The 21,833-nt window shown below is 38.8% G+C and overlaps 1 long non-coding RNA gene across 1 annotated transcript; it reads left to right on the top strand.

Moving 5' to 3' along the window:
• The first annotated feature begins 12,084 nt into the window (after nt 1–12,084).
• LOC142172943 (uncharacterized) lies at nt 12,085–21,397 on the top strand. The gene is made up of 2 exons (XR_012702198.1): nt 12,085–12,513; nt 20,446–21,397. It is a non-coding gene; the product is annotated as an uncharacterized LOC142172943 (long non-coding RNA).
• Nucleotides 21,398–21,833: the final 436 nt, after the last annotated feature.

Genomic DNA, 21,833 nt, shown 5'->3' with positions numbered 1-21,833 from the left:
CTATCTATTACAAATAACAAAAATTAAAATATTTGTATTTCTATAGATTCACCACCGATTACATGACTTGTTTCTCTTTCTGGGAGTGCAAGGTAATCAGCTACATCCAAATGCATGAAGTCTAAATTAACTTCAGAAATAAAATTTGCTTCAACATTTTTCTCTGTCTTCTTTAGGGAGGCTTGATAAAGCTCAACCAGGTGCTTTGGCATACGGCAAGTACGTGACCAGTGCCCCTTTCCTCCACATCTATAGCATACATTTTCTGCATTTGGTGCTTGCACCGCTTCATGCTTTTGTTCCTTCCTTTTCCACTGCTGGTGGTGAGGAGGGTTATTTGGTGCATTATTATTACCATGATTAAAATTTCTTCCCCGACCACGGCCATGACCACGACTGGGGCCACGACCTCTTCCACATCTAGCTTGGTAGAAGTTCGTCTCATTCACTTCAGGGAACAGACAAGAACCAGGAGTCGGCTTTCATGGGTTTTTATTAATAGCCCATTATGTTGCTCGGCTATAAGAAGATGTGAGATAAGTTCAAAATACTTTTTAAATCCCATCTCTCGATATTGCTGCTGCAGGAGCATATTCGAGGCATGAAAAGTGGTGAAAGTTTTCTCCAACATATCATGATCAATAATATTATCACCACATAATTTCAATTGGTAAATAATTCTGAATATAGCAGAATTATATTCACTTATAGATTTAAAATCTTGTAGCCTTAGATGAGTCCAATCATAACGTGCCTGTGGAAGAATGACCATCTTTAGGTGGTCATATCTATCTTTCAAATTATTCCACAGTATGACTGGATCTTTAATAGTAAGATATTCCATTTTCAGGCCCTCATCAAGGTAATGGCGTAGAAATCTCATTGCTTTGGCACGATCTTGGTTTGATGCCTGATTTTTATCCTTGATGGTGTCTGCTAGACCCATCGCATCAAGATGAATTTCAGCATCAAACACCCAAGACATGTAGCTTTTGCCCGATATATCCAGGGCTACAAATTGAAGTTTAGAAAGATTTGACATTATATAGAAAAAGAAAGTTCGTACCTCAGATACTTTCAAAGTATTTGCTCGAGATGGAAGAGTCTCGTGCTGATAACATGTTATAAAATAAAGACTGTAAAGTAAAGACAAGTATAGAGAGAAACTGATATATTATTCAAATTCAAACTGATGTACATAATGAGCTGAAATCTCTTCTATTTATAGAAGAAAGGAAGCTGCTACTGCAAGCTGCTACTATACCAGATATGAATAATCTTCTACTGAGAGTAATGTTTATCCATAACGGAGTACTGAAAGAATAAGCTCATTGTACCAGGTATAGATAATCTTCTACTGGGTGTAATGTTTATCCATAACAGAGTCCTAAAAGAATAAGCTCATTGTACTCGGTATGAATAATCTTCTACCGGGGGTAATATTTATCCATAATAGAGTATCAAAAAGATAAGCTTATTATACCCGGTATGTATAATCTTCTATCGGGAGTAATATTTATCCATAACGGAGTATCGAAAGGATAAGCTTATTATACCTATAATCTTCTATCGTGGGTAATATTTATCCATAACCGGGTACCGAAGCGATAAGTTTCTTCAGGAGGCTTATTTTCAATAGAGTACTAAATAGATAAACATATTTACGGCGGAGTCCCATATGGATAATCTTCTTCAGAAAGCTTATTTACAATGCAGTACTAAATAAACATTCATAATATAATATATTTATAACATATCTAATGTTTACATATTTTTTTTTTACATTTAGGGTATGTTGGGTATGACGGATAATAACTTTCGGAAAATATTTTCCCATTTTCTACTGTTTGGTTGCACAAAATAGTTTAGAAAATGTTTTCCTAGATATCACATTTTCCTAAAATTGGAGGAAAATGACTTTCTTAAAAAAAGTTAGAAAAATATTTTCCAAAAACTCCACCTACCCTCACATCTAACCCCAACCCCTCCAACTTTAATTTTCTATTTTTTATCATTTTTCTGTGGCACCCACCGTTTTTCTGCGCCACCCACTCATCCCAACCCTATCAACCCCACCCCTCTCCTCGCCCCGCAAATTTTTTATAATATATTTTCAGTTCTGATTTTTTTAGTTTTCATTTTACAGGTTTGAAAATTTACGAGTTCCAAAGTTATGAGTTCAGAGGTTTATGTGTTTTAAAGTTTGCGGGTTTAGAAATTATAGAGTTTACGGGTTCGAAAGTTTAGCGGTCTAGAAATTTATGAAATTTGTGGGTTCTGAAGGTTGTTGGTTCGAAAGTTTATGGCTTCATGTTTATTGTATCTAAATTATTTATAAATACTCTCCAGAAGTTATTTTCCTTAATTTGCATATCAAACACTGAAAAATGAGTAAGATTACCACTTATTTTTCAAGAAAATATTTTCTTGAAAAATATTTTCCATGAAAAATATTTTCCATTATACCAAACACACCCTTAGCGATGACACTACAATTATAGAGGATAAAACCATTTCCCATTATATGCAATACACATGCTAGTTGACCATGATTAAGTTACTAGATTATGTAAGGAGAATGATATATGTTATATAACATATATTGATGTCACGACCCGGAATTCTACCTTCGGAATCGTGATAGCGCCTAGCATTTCACTTGCTAGTCAATCCAACGTTAGAGAACTGTTAAGTCAATTTTTATTCAGTTTCAACAAATAATGTCAATTAAGCCAAAATGAAATAAAACCGCGTACAGAATAACATATATGCCCATAATTGTCATGTGATGACCCAAAAGGTCATCACTTGTTTTAAAAATAAATTCTGTATTTTGAAACCGTAAAAACCTCTTTCTGTCTCACCTCGATTTGCGTGCGCACTCCGGGCACGTAGCCGGAAGGCCATTATGTGAATTTTTTTGAAAAATGATGAATTTTGCCTTTAAAATGAATTTAAGTTGACTTCGGTCAATATTTTGGGTAAACGGACCCGGAACTGTGATTTGATGGTCCCGAAGGTCCGTAGGAAAATATGGGACTTGGGCATATACCCGGAATCGAATTCCGAGGTCCCAAGCCCGAGTAATGAATTTTTAAAGAAAATTGTTTTCTAAAATATTTATAAGTTTTTGGAAATGAAATGTTTTTGAAATTTGATGGTATCGGGACCGCATTCTGGTTTTGGAGCCTGGTATAGGTCTTCTATGTGATTTAAGTTGAGTCTGTCAAATTTGGTAAGAAACAGAACTGAAATGACGTGAATCGGACCTTATTTGAGAAAATTGGAAAATTTGATGTTCTTAAGTGATTTCATGATTTTGATGCTAAATTCATAGTTGTTGATATTATTTTGGTGATTGAATACACGAGCAAGTCCATATGATGTTTCTAGGTTGGTGTGCATGTTTGGTTTGGAGCCCCGTGGGCTCGGGTGAGTTTTGGATAGGCCACAGAGTGGAATTTTATCTTAGGAAACTGCAGGTTTTTCAGCTGGTATGATCAGGTCTGCAGGCTTCGCAAATGCGAGCAATGTGTCGCAAATGCGAAAAAAGACCTGTGCTGCCTGGGGTCGCAAATGCGACGACTTTATCGCAAAAGCGACTTCGCAAATGCGAAAGTCCCTGCACAAATGCGAAGATGCCCTGAACTCCCCAGTCATTGCAAATGCGAAAGTCCCTTCGCAAATGCGAGAATATCAGACTTTTGGGTTCGCAATTGCGAACCCTGGTCGCAATTGCGATACCTGCAACCTGTAAATTCATAACTTAGACGCATTTCAACCATTTTTCATACTCTTTAAAACCAAAATACTCTTGGGCTATTTTTCAAAGACAGTTTCTCTTCCAAATCGATTGTAAGTCATTTCTAACTCATTTTCTTCAATCTTTAACATCTTTTCACATGATTTCAACTCAAAATCAATGATTTTCATGGGAGAAATTGGGTGTTTTGGGTAGAACCTAGGTTTTTCAAATTTTGGGGATTTGGACTTCGATTTGACGTCCGATTTCAAAATAAATCATATATTTGGGTTTGTGGGAGAATGGGTAATCGGGTTTTGGTTCGAATCTCGGGTTTTGACCATGTGGGCCCGGGGGCGATTTTTGACTTTTTGGGAAAAACTTATTTTCGTGCATTAGAATTGATTCATTTAGCATTTATTGATGTAATTAAGTAACTTGTGGCTAGATACGAGTGAATTGGTGGTGGAATGAAGAGGTAAAGCGATAGTTGAGACTTGAATTGTGTTCGTGGCATCGAAGTAAGTGTTTGGTCTAACTTTAGCTTGAGGGATTAGAAGTTGTTTCATATTTTCTACGTGTTATTTGTTGAGTACGACGTATAGGCATGGTGACGAGTATCTATACGTTGGTGTCAAGCATGCCCGTGAGTCTTATATTATGATTATTATGACTCCGTTTGTGTTGTTCATGCCTTTTTGTGATGATTTCTATTGCTGAGTAAAGTTTGTGGAAGTAATAGTGGTGTTTGAGTATTGAAGAGCGTTGGCTCAAGTTGTATAATGAATTGTGGAAGTATAATTGGCATTTGAACCTTATAGAGCATTGACTCAAGTTGTGAAGTGACTTGTGAAGTAAAGTGAAAAAGAGAAGAGAATTATTATATTGTCTCCCTTGCCGGGATATTGTTCTTAATGCTATCTCCCTTGCCGGTATGTTGATGCTTTTGATATTGTTCCTTTGTCGGGATTTGATTGTTAAGCTATTGTTCCCTTGCCAGGATTTTATCGCAATTTATTCATTTTCTCGCCTTATTGCTTGTGATTGTTGTTTGGGTGAGGAAGAGTGTTAAAGCACGAAGGGTGATGCCGTGCATGATTTTGTGAGGAAGAGTGTAAAGTAGGAAGGGTGATGCCGTGCCGCACGATGTACAATTCCGTGCCGATTATCTTGATTTTAGTGGTGAGGACGAGAGTAAAAGCACGAAGGGTGATACCGTGTAGTTTATATTGATTCTTATGATGAGGACAAGAGTAAAAGCACGAAGGGTAATGCCGTGCACTTGTTTGATTTCTGGTTCTTGTTAAAAATTTAGATAAGGTGTTCCTCGTATTTACTTGCTGTCTTCTTATTCTAATTTGATGTTTCCCCCACATCATGTTTCCCTCTCCCATTATTAACTGTACATTCCTGTTTCTACTTTCCGCTGTATATGATTTAACTACATAGGTTTGTTTGATAGTCTGGTCCTAGCCTCGTCACTACTTCGCCGAGGTTAGGCTAGACACTTACCAGCACATGGGGTAGGTTGTGCTGATACTACACTCTCCACTGTGTGCAGATCTTGGAGCAGTAACTTTTGGACCTTAGTTTGGGTGGCTGCCTTCAGTCCATACGGAGATCCAAGGTAGTCTTCTAGGCGTCCGTAGTCCCGCGCTTCTCCCCTTTTATCTTATTTCTTTCTCTTCCAATTATTTTGTAATTGCTTTCTAGACATTTCAGACTTGTAGTATATTGATGGATGCTCATGACTAGTGTAACGACCCGACTGGTCATTTTGCTTTTTAGAACCTCGTCCCCCTAAATAAAACTTCCCGCGCTTTCCTTAATTAATTTACGACCTGCGGGGATGGTTGGTTCGGGATTTGGAAGAATTTGGGTTGAAATATGCTCATTTGATTCCTTAAGATTTTCTTAAAAGGCTAAGTGTGACTTTGGTCAACATTTTTAGCAAACGGATGCGGATTCATGTTTTGACGGTCTCGGAGGGTCTGTAGGAAAATATGGGACCTAGGCGTATGCCAGTAATCGACTTCCGAGGTCCCTAGCCTGAGTAATGAATTTTTATTAGAAATTATTAAACTGAAATTCTAAAGATTTAAAGAAACTAAATAATGATTGATCATGTTGGTATCAGGCTCGTAGGTTGGTTCCAGAGCCCAGTACAGGTCCAATATAACATTCAAGACTTGCCCGCAAAATTTGGTGTCAATCTGAGTAGTATAAGTACGTTTCGGCACGTTAGAAGTGAATTTAAGAACTTGAAGTTCATAAGTTTGATTCAATTAGTTTTAGGGGTGATTCATAGATTTAGCATTATTTCGGGTGTTTCGAAGGTTCGAGCAGGTCTGTTTCATGATTTCAAACTTGTTGGTATGTTCGGACGGGGCCTGAGAACCCCGAGCATCTATCAGACGAGGCTCGAGTGAAGTTGGAAAAGTTGAGAATAGCTGAAACATCTGGTTTCTATCATAACCGCACCTGCGGTTGGTTAGCCACAGGTGCGAGACCGCATAAGCGGTTGTCCTCTCATAGATGTGCCAAGGCAGGCTAGGCCCAAAATCGCAGAAGTGGATCCCAAGCCACAAAAGTGGCTTCAAGACCGCAGAAGCGGTCCTAGCTCGCTTGGCCAATTCCGCAGATGCGGTCTCTTCCTTGCAGAAGTGGGACCGCATTCTGCAAAGAAATCACTGAAGCAGTGAGCTTCATTTAATACGGGTTCTAAGTTATTTTTGTCACTTTTCACCCCTCTATTGGGCGATTTTGGAGCTTTTGAGAGAAGACTTCCCCCTAGCATCTTGAGGTAAGTTTATCCTACCCATTCCTAGTTTAATACTTGTGTCTTAGATAGATTAAACACTAGGATTAAGGTAAAATCATGGGGTTAGAGAAAAACCTAGGGTTTTGACAAAAGTTAGATTTGACCACGAAATTTATTATGAAATGAATTAGAAATCATATATTATTGATCCTTGGATTATGAAGAACAACTTTCTTTGAAATATTTCGGAATCCGAGCGCAAGGGCCCGGGGTCGGATTTTAGGAAACTTGTGTTTAAGGGTGGGGAATTGCTTCAATAGTTAGAATACAATCTTGTGAGCTTGTATTGACTAGTTCCTACCTTGTTTATCTAGTTTTGGATCGTTCGACTCCAAATTGAGAGTTCGTGCTCGTTCTTGGTATTGGAGGTGCATTTTGGAGCAAGGTGAGTCTCCTATCTAACCTTGTAAGAGGGAATTGTCCCCATAGGTGATGTAATCTAATAATTTTCCATTAAATGTGGGGGCTACGTACGCACTAGGTGACGAGAGTCTGTGCGTAGCTACTATTATGCTAAGTCCGGGTAGTTTGGGACCCAAAAGCATGCTTTATGTGGTATTCTTGCAACTCTATGTTTAATTTGGATTGCTTAAATCATAATGATTATGATAAATGAGACTAGTTAAGAGGAACATGATCTTTCTTGGCCTTTTTAAAGAGAAGTTGATAATTCAGTGAGTAATTGCTCCCCAGTTATATGTTCTTGACTACTTGTTGCTGTGTTTAATTATATTTGACCGTATCGCATGGTTAATTTGCGAGCAAGGTAATAGATGCATCTATGGTTCGTGCCGTTAGACCCTCGGCAATGCACAATTTACTTTTATATTGAATCGGGCCGTACGACCTCGGCACTACTTGCGCATGTTTTACTCAGTATTTTTCTATGACTTGTGCTTATTATTTGTCCTGGAGTGGAAGTTGCCAGCTATGACATTATCTAGGAGAGGACCTGTTAATTTTTGCTATACACTGCTAATTATTTGTTTTATTTATGCTCAGTATAATTCATCTCTCATATTATTTGACCCTAGTAAGTGTCAAGTCGACTTCTCGTCTCTACTTCTTCGAGATTACACATGATACTTACTGGGTATATATTGTTTATATACTCATACTACACTTCTGTACTTAATTGTACAGGATTTGAGGTATGCACATTTGGCTATCAATCTGGTGCGCATCCCTGAGCACATTCCGAGACCTCCACGATGAGTTGCTCCCTTCCTGTGCCGTTCAGCAGCTTGATGGAGTCTCTCTTTATTATTTTTTGCTGTTTATTCTATTTCAGACAGTAGGATAGAATTATTCTTTTGTATATTCTACTATTTGCCCACAACTTGTGACACCAGGTCTTGGAACACACATTAGTAGACTATTCTTTTAGGAATTTGTATAATTATTTTGGTACATTACTGGCTATTACATGTTTTAAACTTTAACTTAAGAAATTGCTACAATTATTTTGGTAAAAGTAAAATGAGAACTTATTTATATTTTCGTATTGGCTTGCTCGGCAATGGTGTTGGGCGGCATCATGACCTATTATGGAAATGGGTCATGACAACATGGTATCAGAGTACTAGGTTCACGTAGGTCTCACAAGTCATATGCAAACCTAATAGAGTCTTGTGGATCGGTATATAGACATTTGTATTTATCTTCGAGAGGCTAGAGGCTGTTAAGAAACTACTCTTTATTTATTTCCTATCGTGCAGTAGTTGGTATATTGAATTTCCCTCTTCTATTCTCTCACAAATGGTGAGGACACGCACGACTAATGTTCCAGACCCGGGAGGAGCTGCGCGCCCCGTTGCTAGAGGCCGATGGAGGCACCGACCCGAGGTAGGGGACGAGGGCATCCCAGAGTTGTCCTAGTAGCACCACCACCATATCCTGCGGGAGATCCTATCATTGAGGATCAGGGCGAGGTGCCCGCAACCGAGCCTACCCTGATAGACTTTATGACAACATCGGATTTCTAGGAGGTCATGGGCTGTATGCTGCGGTTCATGGACACCATGACTTAGGCTGGTTTATTTCCAGCAGATCCTGCTACATCATATGTAGGAGGGGGAGCATAGACCCCTACTGCTCAGGCTCTAGCAGCTGCAGTATATCAGACTCCGGGTGCATTACCCATAGATGGGGCTCAGCCAGTCGCTTCAGTGATGCCCAAGCCCAGACCAGCTGTGGATGGTGACCCATAGAAGTTATTAGATAGATGGACTAGACTTCACCCTCCTATCTTTAGGGGTGAATGCCATAAGAATGCCCAAGATTTCATTGATAGGTGCAGGGACAAACTGCACAACATGAGGATATTGGAGTCGCATGGAGTCAACTTCACTACTTTTCGGTTGGAGAGTAGGGCCCATAGATGGTGACAGTCCTATGTTCTTGGCAGGCGAGTAGGTTCTCCTCCCCTCACTTGGGGTCAGTTCACACAATTATTCTTGGATATGTTTATTCTATCCTCTGAGAGGGAAGAGCTGCGGTATTAGTTTGAGCATCTTGAGCAGGGTCAGATGTTCGTGACCGATTATGAGGCAAGGTTCTCTAAGTTGTCTCGCCATGCACTCATGATACTTCCACGGATGCAGAGAAAGTGCGGAGATTTGATGTGCGGTTGCACCCCAGTGTTCGAGCTAGCATGGCCCGAGAGGTAGAGATGGGTACTGAGTATCAGTTAGTGTTGGAGATTGCTCGCATGATTGAGGGTTATCGCCAGAGGGGTAGAGAGCAGTTTCAGCAGGACAAGAGGGCTCAGTTTTTTGGAGAGTTCAGAGGTGCCCCAACCAGGAGTAGGGGGCACACGGGGAGGGGTCAGCCCAGCAGGCCCCTATATTAAGCACCACCACCACCTCCCCAAGGTGCTCTAGTGAGACCTTATTTCAGTGCGATGACGGAGAGTTCTTATCGCCCACCAGCTATTCAGGGTTCCTCTGGCAGGTATTCTGGTAATCAGGGTTCTTCCAGTGCTTACCTCAGTGCCATGCCAGAGAGTTCATATTCCCACCAGCCATTTAGGGTTCCTCTGGTGGATATTCAGGTCAGCAAGCTCAGACCTCAGGGCAACAGGCTATGGTGCCAAGGGGTTGCAATGAGTGTGGAGATCTGGGTCATATGAAGAGGACCTGCCCCAAACTTTGGGGCAAGGTAGTACATCAGGGTCAGCAGCTTATGATTTTAACACTGGTTGCTCAGCCTCCTAGAGGAGGGGGACAGGCGGGTAGAGGCCGTCCTAGAGGTGGAGGCCAGGTAGAGAGAGGTTAGTTAGCTACTAGTCAGTCAAGTGGAGGCCATCCAGCCGGTGCTCCAGCCAGATTCTATGCCTTTCTGGCTAGGCCAGATGCATTGTCCTCAAACGTCGTCATCACAGGTATTATCTCCATCTGTGGTAGAGATGCTTCGGTATTGTTTGATCCAGGGTCCACCTATTCATATGTATCATCTCTGTTTGCTCGTTTCCTGGTTATTCCTCCTACGCCTTTGGGCACTCCTATTCATTTGTCCACTCATGTGGGCGATTTTGTGGTTGTGGATCTGATCTACCGATCCTGTGTGGTCATATTCTATGGTTTCAAGACTAGAGCAGATCTCCTGATGCTTGATATTATCGACTTTGAGATCATCCTGGGCATGCATTGGTTATCTCCATATCACGCAGTCCTAGATTGCCATACCAAGACTTTTACATTAGCAATGCCAGGGTTGCCAAGGTTGGAATGGAAGGGTTCCACAATTGATACGTCTAACCGGGTTATCTCTTTCCTAAAGGCTCGGCATATGGTCGAGAAGAGGTGTTTGGCTTATTTGGATTATGTTCAGGATACCACCGCAGAGTCTCCGACGATTGATTCAGCTCCAGTAGTTCGAGAGTTCGCCGATGTGTTTCCTTCTGATCTTCCTGGCATGCCACCGGATCGTGATGTTGATTTGTGTATTGATTTGGCTCCAGGCACCCAGCTTATATCAATCCCACCATACCGTATGGCTCCGAAGGAGTTGAAAGAGCAGCTTGAGGAGTTGTTAGCAAATGGGTTTGTTAGACCTAGTATATCGCCTTGGGGTGCACCAATGTTATTTGTGAAGAAGAAGGATGGGACTATGCGGATGTGCATTGATTACCGCCAGTTGAACAAAGTCACCATCAAGAACAAGTATCCATTTCCTCGCATTGATGATTTGTTTGACTAGTTGCAAGGTGCTAGGGTGTTCTCTAAGATCGACTTGAGGTTGGGATACTATTAGTTGAAGATTCAGGACTCGGATGTTCCGAAGACTGTATTCCGGACTAGATACAACCATTATGAGTTTCTGGTGATGTCCTTTGGCTTGACTAATGCCCCAGCAGTAGTTATGGACTTGATGAACAGGGTGTTCAAACCTTATATTGATTCCTTTGTCATCGTCTTCATTGATGACATCTTGATATACTCACGTAGCCTGGGGGAGCACGGGCAGTATTTTAGAGTAGTGCTTCAGACCTTGCGAGAGCAGAAGCTATATGCTAAGTTCTCCAAGTATGAGTTTTTGGCTAGAGTCAGTGGCATTCTTGGGGCATGTGGTGTCAGAAGAGGGTATTAAGGTGGATCCCAAGAAGATTGAGGCAGTTCAGGGTTGGCCACGTCCTACTTCAGTGACCGAGATCAGGAGTTTCCTGGGGTTAGCAGGTTATTACAGACGATTCGTGCAAGGCTTTTCATCTATTATATCACCTCTGACTAGATTAACCCAGAAGGGTGCTCCTTTCCGTTGGTCCGATGATTGTGAGGCGAGCTTTCAGAAATTCAAGACAGCCTTGACTACAACACCAGTTCTTATGTTGCCTTCTGGTTCAGGGATGTATATGGTATATTGCGACGCTTCGCGTGTTGGATTGGGATGTGTGCTAATGCAGGAGGGGTGAGTTATTGCATATGCTTCGCATCAGCTGAAGATCTATGAGAAGAATTATCCTGTGCACTGTAGACATGTGATTTTTGACCCTCCCCAATATTTTTATATTTTTAGCATAAAATATTTAATTTAGGCCTAATATAGCTATTTCAACTCATTTTTACTCTTTTACTTTGTTTTATTACAAGAAAATGAAAATTACAAAAAAAATAAATATATTTTAGTATGTATCTTTCAAAATAAAATAAAATAATAATACAAGAATAGAACCATATTTTCATCTTTATATAATTTTGAAAATAAAAAATATATAATAGTTTCATGTTAGCTTTTGCATGGGGTAGTATTTTTATCTTTAAAATGAGTCAATTAAGGTGTTGGATCATAATTTTAAGAGTTTTAGAACTCAACTTGGCCCAATTCGGATTGGTCCATTAAGCCTAGGGACCTTTCTAGACTCTTCTTTGGAACAAAAAAACAATTAAAGAAGACCCTAAGTACTTAACACAAAAGACCTAGGGACTAATGGGCAAAATACACAAAAATACACCAAAACCTAGACTCTACCTATAAATTAATGCTTAAAAAAATCAAAAAGTGAAAAAAAGAAGGCATATACAGACAAAGTTGCGCCGCAAAATAAGACCCTGTCGTTCTCTCTTGGACGCAGCATCAACCATGGTTTCTCCTTCAACCAAGCACAATACAAAGTAGACCACACCCCACCCCTTCAACGTCTTCTTCTTCTCTTCTTCCTCATCCTCAATCACCATTTTTTTTCTTTTTCCCTCCATAGTGTCAGCCATGTAAGAACTCAAAAACTCAGCTCTTTTACCCCCAAAACACCAGCCAAAATCTGCCACAAAATAGCCCATAAATCAGATCAAAATTCGCTTTAAAAATAGCGCAAACGCCATCCTTGAGTTTCGTCAAAGTGCCAGTTGAGTTCGACGAGGTGCGACGTTAGGACTTGTCGAGATCTTGTTCGCCGGTCTTTGTTTGAGTTCGAATCGGCAGAAAACAGGGAAAGAAACGTTGCCATATTAAGGTCCATTTTCTTTCACTTTTGGTTCATTTACGAGTCAGGTTCTCTTCATAATGGGTTGAATATATGTGTTTTTGTTTGTTTATTGAAATGTGCTTGAATCACCAGATATTAGGTTATTCACATTATAATTATTTATTATTGATATTTCGACATTTGGATTCCTTTTTTGTGTGTCATATATATGGCTCTTGAATACTCTTTGAACGATAGTGCAACAGGTATTATTTATGCATTTGGTGGTAGTTAAATGACTAGATGTTTCTGCTCTTAATTGAAAAACTATATGGCATCCATTATTGTATTTTCTGGTAATGAGCAACTTAATATTATTTGGAGAAATCCAAATTTCAGCCTTGGTGAATTTAACCAATGGAAGAGGAGCACTATTTATTGTATTACATCTTTGACGTGACTAATTAAGGGCTTCGCACTTAAGTTGTATGTAAGCAAATGCTATGTGGGTGCGTTAATATCTGATGTCTTCAATATATATCAGCCTTTATTTGGATCCTTTGAATTTTCCATGGCCCTCACAAACGTTTTATTAATTTGAACCTTCGTAGTTGCTTTAGGCGCGTTCTTTAAATTGATTTTCTTTTAATTATTGAATTCGGGTGTACATTTCATGTGACCCAATTTCAATTCTTAACAAGGTTAAATAGAACGTGTCGTGAACCACGAGTGCATTTCATGTAGCGTGGCTTGCAATATGTTTTAAATAACCTTGAAATCTTCCTAAAATAAATAAAAGCGGTTTAAAGTAAAAATGCACATAGGCTTTAAAAGTGTTTTAAATCAGATAAATAGGCCAATAATAACAGTTGAGCGACCGTGCTAGAACCACGGAACTCGGGAATGCCTAACACCTTCTCCCGGGTTAACAAAATTCCTTACCCGAATTTCTGTGTTCGCGGACTATAGAACAGAGTCAATCTTTCCTCGATTCAAGATTCTAAACCGGTGACTTGGGACACCATAAATTATCCCAAGTGGCGACTCTGAATTTTAAATAAATAATCCCATTTCGATTGTCACTTAAAGTGGAAAAACTCCCTTGTGCTACCTTCGGGTAGTGTAAAAAGGAGGTGTGACAGCTCTGGCGACTTTGCTGGGGACCCAAACCCAGAACTTCGGTTCAGGGTTTAAGAATTCGAGCTTAGAATAACTGCTATAGTTGGTTTGTTTTATCTGATTTTTACATGTTGAGCCTAATGTGCTAAATGCCTCTTTTACCGCTTTAATATGTTTGGACTGTATATAAATTGCTACGAAACCCTCCTTTTTCTGAGTCTTCTAAATCATCTGGGAAGTGTGCACTTCGTGTGACTTCTTTTCTGTTAGAGTCTTATCCCAATTTTAGAACGAGGTTCGGACAAGTTGCAAAGCCGGTGAAGCTTCTGTATTCCCGGTACGCTGCCCCCTCGGCTCGAGCTGTCCGCTCGGGTAAGCCAGGTCTAGAACAATACACTCAGGTTTTTAAACCTAGTATAAACAGCCTCATGCCAGATCCCTAGTAGGAACACTTGCTTGCATTACGTGCATTTGACTTTGGGGACCCAACACAGGGGTTGGGTCCGTCTAGGATAGGTGTACCCAAATTAAAAAGACCATCCTGATGCATCTTACGTGCTACTTGCGCATCTGTTTGTTTCGGCTTGCATGCTGACAGGCTTCTAGAATAGGGAAAGAAAATGAAAGAGAGAGAGAGAGAGAAAAAAAGAAAATAGAAAAAAAAAGAAAATCAAAGAAAAAAAATCAAGAGTGAGAGGTAGGTATTTGAAATTTCTGAAACTCTCCCGAAATTCAAAAAAAAAAAAAGAGAAAAATAATCCATTGGTTTCAAAAAGTCATGTTTCCCTGTTTCGTCAAAAAGGGCGAAATACGCGGGTCTGATTCTCACCGGATGTGAGATACGTAAGCAAACCTCATCGGTTCCGGCCCACAATTTTCAAAAATCCAAAAATATTTTTCTTTACTTCCTTCTTTAGAAAAGTCTTTATTTTAGACCCCATTTTTTTAAAAAAAAAAAATCTAAAAATATTTTTCTTTTCTTCATTCTTTAGAAAAGTCTTTATTTTAGACCTCAATTTTCAAAAATCCAAAAATATTTTTCTTTACTTCCCTCTTTCGAAAAGTCTTTCTTCGAGCCCACAATTTTCAAAAAAACCAAAAATATTTTCATTTTCTTTAGAAGTTCACCTTTCGAAAATTGAAAAGAAAAATTCAAGATTCAAAAATAATTTCTTTTTGGAATTCTTTCCCTCATAAATTCAAAATAAAAGTAAAAGTCCAAAAATATTTCCTTTCTTCTTTAGAAGTTTTTCTTTCGAAATTTTCAAAGAAAAAAAAGAAAAAAAAAGTTAAAATTCAAGAATTTTTTTTCCTCTTCTTTAGACGTCTTTCTTTTCAAAAAATAAAATCTTAAAAAAAAATCAAATTGAAATCTAAAAAATATTTTCCTTCTTCATTGTAAGTATTTCTTTCTAAAAAAAACAAATTTCAAAATCCAAAAAAAAAAGTTTGTTTGTTTACTTTATTCATGATTTTCCCGAACTACGCAAAATCTGATTCATGTTCCCACATGATACGTAGGCAACCCATATCAGGTTCGATCAACCATTGAAAAAAATGAATAAAAAGAAGAAAAACAAAAGTGAAAAAAATGTTGATAATAAAAATGACCGACTGAGTCAATTCTGACATGTTTTGTTTTGATTTGTGAAGAAAGTTGAGGTGGTCGGTTTGTGGTAAGCTGGAAACATAAGATCCAAGGAAAATGATAACTGACATCGAAGCTGTTACAAGTGCTTAAGAGACTCAGGGTCAGAGGGTTCAACAAGAGTCTAATGTGTTTGAGAAAAATAGAATACTGAAACAGCAAATGATCGAAATGTGTCAAGCATGGGCCAGTGGTCAAGGACAGCCTCGTCATGAGTCACAATTTTCTACACAACATGAGCAGTACCACTCTCCTGTGTACCACTCGTACTCGTTTGATCTTCCTACAAACATTGAGAAGCCTGCCCGAAAGATGGTACAGGAAGAAATGACCCAAAGAGTGAAAAGCTTAGAACAACGGTTAAAAAACATGCAAGGGTTAGCAGGTAAAAAAGTGTTGCCTTCAAAGATCTATGCATGTTCCCCGATGTCCACTTGCCGCCTGGTTTCAAGACTCCCAAATTTGAAAAGTATGATGGACATGGAGATCCCGTAGCCCATCTGAAAAGGTATTGCAATCAACTGAGAGGTGTGGGAAGAAATGAAGAATTGTTGATGGCTTATTTTGCAGAAAGCCTTATGGGAGTAGCCTCCGAATGGTTTATGGATCAAGACACGTCTCGCTGGTATGTCTGGGATGACATGGCACAGGCCTTTGTCAAACGGTTCCAATACAACATCGACATTGCCCAGACCACATTTCCCTTTCAAACCTGAAGAAGAAACCAAGTGAAAGTTTCAGGGAATATGCCATTAAATGGAGAGAGCAAGCAGCTCGAGTTAAGCCACCCATGGATGACCACGAGCTAATAACTGTCTTCCTTCTACCGCAAGAGCCAGATTACTTTCAAAACATGATGTCCGCAGTTGGCAAATCCTTCCCGGAAGCAATCAAAATGGGAGAAATGGTAGAGAATGGTCTTAAGACAGGCAAAATTATAAGTCAAGCAGTTTCTAAAGCCGCAACTCAGGATGTCCAGGTTGAATCTGATAATTTTAGCGACATAAATGAGAAGGTTGAAGAAATCGTGATGACATCAGGGTAGAGAAGAGGTCCCAGGAGAACATCTCGAAGGCATGAGCAACCTCCTCAAGTTTTGCATGACTCCCCTTAGTAGTATTATCCACCTCAGAACCCTCAATACTCTGTCGCTCCACCTCAGTATGTTGTCCAGCCACCAAAACACCCCAGAAGGCGAGCACGAGCATCACAAAATCTCCAACAGCCTTCACAAAATTTTTAGGTGCCCTATAACCCACATCCAAGCCAGAGGTATAAAGGGGAACAAAGGTTGAAAGATAATTTTTCACCAATAGGAGAGTCCTATGCAAGCTTATTTGAGAAGTTAAAACATTATGACATGATTGCACCTATTCCTCCAAATCATGTGGACCCACGTGCAAGAAGCTTTAACCCTTCTAAAAGGTGTGAATACCATTCCAATGCCCAGGGGCACAATGTTGAAAGCTGTCGGGATTTAAAAAGAGAAATAGAAAGGATGATCCAGGAAAACCTGATTGTGATCCAAGATAATGACACCCAAAATGTCGCGCAGAATCCTTTACCTGCACATCATGATGCACACTTTGTGGGGATGATGCCTGGTGACATGGAGTATGAGAATCCTCTCGGGAACTTGCTAACTGAAGTTAATGATGTTGAAATTGGAGAAGGCTCTGCTGATTCTGATGAACAAATTTGTGGCTAAATGTCAAGCCTAGCAATTGAAAAGTCATTCCCTCCTCACTAGGACTTGGTAACTTGTTTTGATGTTTTTTCTATTATCTGGGTTATTTCAGGGTTGTGATCCAGATTTTATTTGTTTTATTGAGTCAAACCCTTTTATCCCTCCATTCTATTTGTGTGAGTCTTATATGTCTGTTCTGTTGCTATTTTCATTATTCGGGTTATTTTAGGGTTGTAACTCGTATTTTAGGTTGCTTGTTTAGTTGTAAAACCCTTTCATCCTTTACTCAATAAAATACAGTTTGTCCTTTTGTGTCATTCTATTCCTAGTTCTTTTCTCGCTAGTTCTAATGACATGACATGCATGCGGAAATTTTGGCTAGATCTTAGTAATTGATTTAATCTGGAATTCGATACCTAAAAAAAGTACTTTTGAGGATGAATAAAGAGTTGGAATACTTTGGAACTAAGGTCGAGTAAAATTCACCTTCAAATCATTGTGAAGAATGGGCTTGAGGGTGTTTAATCAATTGAAGTTAGTTGGAAAGTTTTCCATTAAGGGATGAAAAATGTCTTGTGACCACGTCACACCAAGAAGACAGACATGTTTTTCAATGTTGTGATCGCGAAAATATACCATGTTTGACGTTCTCAAGGTTGGGAGGCCCTTTTTCTGCTACCCAAACACTTTATATCCTTCGCTACCCCTTTTGAGCAGGTATTGTTTTCTTTGACTACCCTCTTTTGGAATCAAGTTTAGAGTCAAAAAAAGAAAAAAAATCCATGTCCCAAGAGTACAAACTGGGGCAATTCTTAGAAAGTTCAGAAAAAAAAGAAGAAAAAAATTTTCAAAGGTCCATGCCCTAAACAATAGAAGCTGGGGCAAACAAAAAAAAAAGAAAAAAAAAGAAAAGAAAAAAAAGAGAAAAAAGAAAAGAAAAAGTGAAACAGAAAGAAAGATGAAAAAAATAGTTAGGTCAGATGTTTGAACTACGTTTGACCTGATTTCTTAAAAAACAAGGATACGTAGGCAGCCTCACGGTTCGGTCCAACCAAGTAAGAATTTAGAAGAAAAGAAAAAAAATTAGAAAAATCAAAAAATCCCCAGCATCCGAAACTGGAACAAAGATTTTATTTCATTTTTGAAAGAGTTGATTCCAAGAGTTGTAAGTCCACAACCCCTCATTTTGAGTTTACTTTGAGCCTTCATGCCGACCTTTCTTTCCAACCCTATCCAAAACCGTCCAAATAAAGACCTCCCTATATGCCTTCAAGAATGCCAAGAGAAGCATGCAATGAGCAATGGTTGTCACACGACATATAACACTGTCAAGTTACTTACAAAAAGTAAGAAATAGAAAAGATAAAAAAAAGAAAAATGAGAGAGTCTTACTAGTGAAAACCCTCATGGGCACTGTAAGACGATGGTAAGCAAAGATGAATAAATGAGAGAGACTTATTGGTGAAAACCCCTCGGGGCACCACTAGTCGAAAGTGAGTCGCGAAGCTGATGCAAAAAATTGGCATGAACAAGCCCGACTTCAAAGCTCATAAGAATGTCAAAAGGGAAGATTGAATTAGTCTGATAGATTAGGCCGTTGAGTACAAAATGCATGTCATGACCATTAAGGCTAGTTATTGGAAAAAAACTCTTCCTTCTATCCTTCCAACATGGGGCATTTCTTGTTAATATTGTTTCTTTATAGCATTGTGTCCTTCCCTCTGAGTCAGTCCTTGTCAAAACAAGCAAGAAAAGATTTCAAAATCTGCTACCATCTTTTCAGTTGCACAAAGTAAATTTGGCCAGTACACTCGGTTGTTACTGTCAACGTGCCTTAAGGATTCATGCAAAGGCTCCCCCAAAAGACTCTTGTCAGCCTATTTGGCATAAGCAAAGATAACTTGTGATTCTCTCTGACAGATAAATTGCTCAAAAGCAGGAAGTCATTCAAGATATCAGAAAGGTCATCTAAGAAACGATCTCCAATTGGGATAAGGCTGATTGAGCCGCAAGCACAAATGATACTAGGTGTGAAACTATTAGGGTTGATGCAGAGCAAAAATCTCTTGAAGCCGACTCAAGCTGATTGAGCAGAAGCCAAGCTGCCCAAGACTTAAGGCCACAAACCGACCACCATTTTCAAAACTGACAAATTTTTTGTTTGTATGAAATAGGAACAAAGCGGTGCAAGGAAAGTGATTCAAAAAGAAAAAAAAAATGAAAAAGAAAAAAAAAACAAAAAAAGAGAAGAAAAAGGAAAGACGAGAGGAGCCGACAAAGGAAAGTTTCTCAAATCTTTGCATTTATTTGTCTTGCTATTGTGCATAAAATCTTGCCATTGATCTTCACATTTTTTCCTCCTAGGATAAAAAGTCTTAGTCTGATGAATCTTTCTCCTAAGATAGAAAACCTAGTCTGATGAACTTTCTCCTAGGATAAACATCTTAGTCTGATGAAGTTTTCTCCTAAGATACAAAAAATAAATGTCTTAGTCTGATGAATCTTTCTCCTAAGATAGAAGACCTAGTTTGATGATCTTCCTCCCGATCAAAATCTTAGTCTAATGACTCTTTCTCCTAAGATAAGAAAAGAGACCTAGTGTGATGAATTTTCTCCTAGGATAGAAATCTTAGTCTGATGAATCTTTCTCCTCAGATATGAAAACCTAGTCTGAAGAACTTTCTCCTAGGATAAACGTCTTAGTCGGATGAATCTTTCTCCTAAGATACCAAAAAGAAGAAGAAGAAAATGAACCTAGTCTGATGAACTTTCTCCTAAGATCACAATCTTTGTCTGATGAACTTTTCTCCTAAGATAGAGGACCTAGTCTGATGAATTTTCTCCTAGGATCAAAATCTTAGTCTATGAATCTTTATCCTAAGATAATAAATTATAAGACCTAGTATGATGACTTTTCTCCTAGGATCAAAATCTTAGTCTGATGAATTTTTCTCCTAAGATAGAAGACCTAGTCTGATGAACTTTCTCCTACGATAGATGTCTTAGTCTGATGAATTTTTCTCATAATATACAAAACCTAGTCTGATGAATTTTCTCATAGGATAGAAATCTTAGTCGGATGAATCTTTTTCCTAAAATACAAAAAAAAACAAAAAAAAAAGAAGAGAAAAAGGACCTAGTCTGGTGAATTTTCTCCTAGGATTAACGTCTTTGTCTAATGAATCTTTCTCCTAAGATAGAAAACCTAGTCTGACGAATTTTCTCCTAAGATATTTTGAAAAAAAAGGGAAGTCTGGATTTGAAAAAAAGGGGATTCATTTTTTAGTTTTTTTAAGATTATCAATGTTTAGTTTTCCTGAAATCAGGGGGCCCCGCCTGGAGAATAGGGTCAGTTTTTACTTTAGTCAAGCTTAGTTTATAGTTTTCCTAGTCTATTTTTAGTTTACTCCCATCATTGCATCAATAGTACGAGTGGTTTACAATTTTGCTAACAACTCACAAATCTTCCTAGTGCAAACTGGGGCAGAAAAAATTTCTTTTGTTTTATCTATTTTGTTGTAATCAGGCACCCACCTGGAGAACAAGGGAAGACAACTCGAGTTTCAAGGGAAAACAATTTCGAAGGAAGACAACTCAAGTTTCAAGGGAAAGCAGTTCGAGGGAAGACAACTCGAGTTTCAAGGGAAAGCAGTTTCGAAGGAAGACAATTCAAGTTTCAAGGGAAAATGGTTCAAGGTGCAAGGGAAAATAGTGTCAAGTAACAAAAGAAGACGATTCAAGTTCAGCAATCAGGCGCCCGCCTGGAAAATAAGAGAATTCAATTCAGAATGCAACTCAGGTCAGCAATAAAAGAAGCTCGCGTCAAGAATGCGAGTCAGTAGTCCGAGATGATCAACAAAAGTTAGTCACAATCCAAAAAAAAAAGCAAAAATAAAATAAAAAGAAAGACAAGAAGTGAATCCAAATGCAGAAGTTAATGAAAGATGTGAGCTGCTCAAGACATGGCCATGGTCACAAGCACTGCATGCCCGGTTTTGATCCGAAAAGCTAAAAAGATTGAACCAACACCTGCAGCTAACAAGCATCAAGATTCAGATCAGGGTCCGCATGAAGAACCAACCAAGACTCATGATCAAGCTTCAGAAGACTCATAGATAAGAATCTTGTAACTCATAACTGATAGGGTTAGTTAGTCTTTTTGAATTTTGATTTTGATGTAATAACGGGACCGCAAAACGAAACCTCAGCGGAACGGCACCTCGACCGGCTCTCCACCTCGGCATACTCTGTCATCTCACTCATCTCTGATCTACACGTGGCCTGATTCCTTTATAGCCAAGGATATGTAGGCAGCTCAGATACCAGGGCTCGGTCACATTCCCCTTTTCTCTTAGTTTTAGTCCCTCCAAATAAGGGTCGGGTCAAAAGACCTGTCTAGTCATTCTTTGTCTGAAAACTCTTCGCGTTTCCAGTCAAAGAGGGGCAACTGTAGACATGTGATTTTTGATCCTCCCCAATATTTTTATATTTTAGCGTAAAATATTTAATTTAGGCCTAATATAGCTATTTCAACTCATTTTTACTCTTTTACTTTATTTTATTACAAGAAAAATGAAAATTACAAAAAAATATTTTAGTATATAAAATAAAATAATAATACAAGAATAGAACCATATTTTCATCTTTATATAATTTTGAAAATAAAAAATATATAATAGTTTCATGTTAGCTTTTGCATGGGGTAGTATTTTTATCTTACTTTAAAATGAGTCAATTAAGGTGTTGGATCATAATTTTAAGAGTTTTAGAACCCAATTCTTGGCCCAATTCGGATTAGTCCATTAAGCCTAGGGACCCTTCTAGACTCTTCTTTGGAACAAAAAAATAAATAAAGAAGATCCTAAGGACTTAACACAAAAGACCTAGGGACTAATGGGCAAAATACACAAAAAT

The sequence above is a fragment of the Nicotiana tabacum genome, chromosome 18 (genome assembly GCF_000715075.1).
Source record: "Nicotiana tabacum cultivar K326 chromosome 18, ASM71507v2, whole genome shotgun sequence".
Lineage (NCBI taxonomy): Eukaryota > Viridiplantae > Streptophyta > Magnoliopsida > Solanales > Solanaceae > Nicotiana > Nicotiana tabacum.
Note: the sequence above shows the minus strand (reverse complement) of the source record. Positions and strands in the feature narration are given on the sequence as shown.